The sequence below is a fragment of the Nycticebus coucang genome, chromosome 8 (genome assembly GCF_027406575.1).
Source record: "Nycticebus coucang isolate mNycCou1 chromosome 8, mNycCou1.pri, whole genome shotgun sequence".
NCBI lineage: Eukaryota > Metazoa > Chordata > Mammalia > Primates > Lorisidae > Nycticebus > Nycticebus coucang.
This window is the reverse complement of record NC_069787.1, coordinates 84,149,612-84,153,809: the sequence shown is the minus strand read 5'-3', so window position 1 is coordinate 84,153,809 and position 4,198 is coordinate 84,149,612. Positions and strand designations below refer to the sequence as shown.

The window sequence follows — 4,198 nt, the reverse complement described above, 5'->3', positions numbered from 1 at the left end:
TCATGTTTACATGGATGGAGCTGGAACATATTCTTCTTAGTAAAGTATCTCAAGAATGGAAGAAAAAGTACCCAATGTAGTGAGCCCTACTATGAAACTAATTTATGGTTTTCAAATGAAAGCTATAACCCAGTTATAACCTAAGAATTGGGGGCAGGGGGAAAGGGAAGGGAGGGAGGTGGGAGGAGGGCATAGGGAGGGTGATTGGTGGGATTACACCTTCGGTGCATCTTACAAGGGTATATGTGAAACTTAGTAAATGTAGAATGTAAATGTCTTTTTTTTTTTTTTTTTTGAAAGCAGTCACTGTTTATTAACTGACCAGATTACAAAAACAATCAGGGTAGATACCTTAGTTCATTCTTCTAATAAGCCTATTGATTTGATCTTCCCTATTACCAGCATCTCCACCTTCTACAAAGTGGGTTGTTTTTTTCTTCATCCCTCCCCGTGGAGATGATAACTTAAAGGGCCACAAGAAGTTATTTGCTTCTTTGAAGCGTTTTCCAACAGTATAGATCTCATGAATCATGTCCTCCATGCAGATGATGCCATATTTACCAAGAGATCGTGCAATCAAACTGTTATCAGTCAACGCAATTCGTTTCTTATTGATTTTGCCATAACCACGCTTGTAGATTAGCTCATTTACTGACTTCAGATTTGGGTACCCCCATGCAATATATGGTTCTACTATCCTCAGCATGTTAATGGAAGCCTTGTTGAGCTTAACAAAAGTTCCATTGAAGATCTGGCGAAGGCGAAGAAGCTGCAACACTTTTCGGACCTTTGGACTCACACCATTGATACCTCTGATCCTGATGACAAATGCCAATTTTGGTTCTGCAGGTACATAGAAGTTGCCAGCTTTTCTTGCCATCCTAGCCATCTGAATCTCAGTTCTGTACATCTGCCTATATTCTTTATGATAATGCTTAGCTTTTTCATAGATAAGCTTCCTCCTTGCCTTTTGAAGCATCTTTTGGGCACACTTCTTTCTCAGACGCTTGATCTTCAGCTCTGCAAAATTCTTTCACTTTTTCTTAAGGGTTTCTGGCACAGCAGGAACCTTCTTTTTCTTCTCTTCAACAGCCGCCATGGTTCCAGCCGGAAAAAGAGGAAGGAATGTAAATGTCTTAACACAATAACTAAGAAAATGCCAGGAAGGCTATGTTAACCAGTGTGATGAAGATGTGTCAAACGGTTTATAAAACCAGTGTATGGTGCCCCATGACTGCATTAATGTACACAGCTATGATTTTTTTCTTTTTTTATTGTTAAATCATAGCTGTGTACATTATTGCAATCAAGGAGTACAACGTGCTGGTTTCATATACAATCTGAAATATTCTCATCAAACTGTTCAACGTAGACTTCATGGCATTTTCTTAGTTATTGTTTGTAGACATTTGTATTCTGCTTTTAGTAAGTTTCGCCTGTACCCATTCTAAGATGCACCATAGGTGTGGCCCCACCAATTACCCTCCCTGTACCCTAACCTCCCCCCTCCCTTCTCCTTCCTTGGCCCTTTCCTTATAGTCTTGTGCTATAGTTGTGTTATAGCCTTCATGTGAAAGCTATGATTTAGCGTCATAGTTGGGCTGAGTACATTGGATACTTTTTCTTCCATTCCTGAGATACTTTGATAAGAAGAATATGTTCCAGCTCCATCCATGTAAACATGAAAGAGGTAAAGACTCCATCTTTTTTTTTAAGGCTGCATAATATTCCATGGTATACATATACCACAATTTGCTAGTCCATTCGTGGGTCGATGGGCACTTGGGCTTCTTCCATGACTTAGCAATTATGAAATGGGCTGCAATAAACAACCTGGTACAGATAGTCTTTGTTATATTGTGATTTTTGTTCTTCTGGGTATAAACCTAGTCAAGGAATTATAGGATCGAATGGCAGGTCTATTTTTAGGTCTCTAAGTATTCTCCAAACATCCTTCCAGAATGAACGTATTAGTGTGCATTCCCACCAGCAGTGTAGAAGTGTGCCCTTTTCTCCACATCCACGCCAACATCTCTGGTTTGGGGATTTTGTTATGTGGGTTACTCTTACTGGAGTTAGGTGATATCTCAAAGTAGTTTTGATTTGCATTTCTCTGATGATTCAGAATGATGAGCTTTTTTTCATGTGTTTGTAGATCATGCGTCTGTCTTCTTTAGATAAGTTTCTCTTCAAGTCACTTGCCCACCATGAGATGGGATCACATGTTCTTTTGTTGCTAATATGTTTGAGTTCTCTGTGGATTCTGGTTATTAGACCTTTATCAGAGGTATAACCTGCAAATATTTTCTCCCATTCTAATGGCTGTCTGCTTGCTTTACTTACTGCATTCTTGGCTGTGCAGAAACTTTTTAGTTTGATCAGGTCCCAGTAGTGTATTTTTGAAGCTGCTTCAATTGCCCGGGGGGTCCTCCTCATAAAATACTCGCCCAGACTGATTTCTTCAAGGAATTTCCCTGCACTCTCCTCTAGTATCTTTATAGTTTCATGTCTTAAGTTTAAATCTTTGATCCAGTGAGAGTCTATCTTAGTTATGGTGAAAGGTGTGGGTCCAGTTTCAGTCTTCCACAGGTTGCCAGCCAGTTCACCCAGCACCATTTGTTAAATACGGAATCTTTTCCCCACTGAATGTTTTTAATTGGCTTGTCAAAGATTAAATAACAGTAAGTAGCTGGATTCATCTCTTGGTTCTCGATTCTGTTCCAGACATCTACTTCTCTGTTTTTGGGCCAATACCATGCTGCTTTGATCACTATCAATTTGTAGTATAGTCTGAGGTCTGGTAGCATAATTCCTCCTGCTTTGTTTTTATTTCTGAGTAAAGTCTTGGCTATTCGAGGTTTTTTCTGATTCCATATAAAATGAAATATTGTTTTTTCAAGATCTTTAAAGTATGACAGTGGAGCTTTAATAGGGAGTGCGTTGAAATTGTATATTGCTTTGGGTAGTATGGACATTTTAACAATGTTGATTCTTCCCAGCCATGAGCATGGTATGTTTTTCCATTTGTTAATATTTTCAGCTATTTCTTTTCTTGGAGTTTCACAGTTCTCTTTATAGAGGTTTTTCACATCCTTTGTTAGATAAATTCCCAAATATTTCATCTTCTTTGGCGCTACTGTGAATGGGATAGAGTCCTTAACTGTTTTTTCAACTTGACTGTTGTTGGTATATATAAAGGCTACTGATTTATGAATGTTGATTTTGTAACCTGAGATGCTGCTGTATTCCTTGATCACTTCTAAGAGTTTTGTAGTAGAGTCCCTAGTGTTTTCCAGGTATTCAATCATATCATCTGTGAAGAGCGAAAGTTTGATCTCTTCTGACCCTATATGGATACCCTTGATCGCCTCTTCTTCCCTAATTGCGGTGGCTAAAACTTCCATTACAATCTTAAAAAGCAATGGAGACAATGGGTAGCCTTGTCTGGTTCCTGATCTGAGTGGAAATGATTCCAATTTAACTCCATTCAATATGATATGGGCTGTGGGTTTGCTGTAGATGGTCTCTATCAGTTTAAGAAATGTCCCTTCTATACCGATTTTCTTAAGTGTTCTGATCAAGAAGGGATGCTGTATATTATCCAAAGCTTTTTCTGCATCAATTGAGAGAATCATATGGTCTTTGTTTTTTAATTTGTTTTTGTGCTGTATTACATTTATAGATTTACGTATATTGAACCAGACTTGAGACCCTGGGATAAAACCGACTTGGTCATGATGTACAATTTGTTTGATGTGTTGCTGGATTCTGTTTGTTAGGATCTTGTTGAATTTTTTTGCATCTATATTCATTAGTGATATCAGTCTATAATTTTCTTTTCTTGTTGGGTCTTTTCCTAGTTTGGGGATCAGGGTGATGTTTGCTTCATAGAATGTGTTAGGTAGTCTTCCTTCTTTTTCTACCTTTTGGACAGGTTGAGTAATATAGGTACTAATTCCTCTTTAAAAGTTTGGTAGAATTCTGACGTGAAACCATCTGGTTCCGGGCTTTTCTTTTTAGGGAGGTTTTGTATGGTTGATGCTATTTCCAAACTTGATATGGGCCTGTTCAACATTTCCACTTGATTCTGGAAAGTCTTGGAAGGTGATGTGCTTCCAAGTATTGGTCAATTTCCTTCATATTTTCAAATTTCTAAGAATACAGTTTCTTGTAATATTCATTAAGGATTTTTTGGATT

General features: G+C 38.0%; 1 pseudogene; it reads right to left on the bottom strand.

Annotated features, from left to right (window-relative positions):
- Nucleotides 1-324: 324 nt before the first annotated feature.
- On the bottom strand, nt 325-1,099 carry LOC128592134 (60S ribosomal protein L7-like; annotated as a pseudogene).
- Between the last annotated feature and the right edge of the window lie 3,099 nt (nt 1,100-4,198).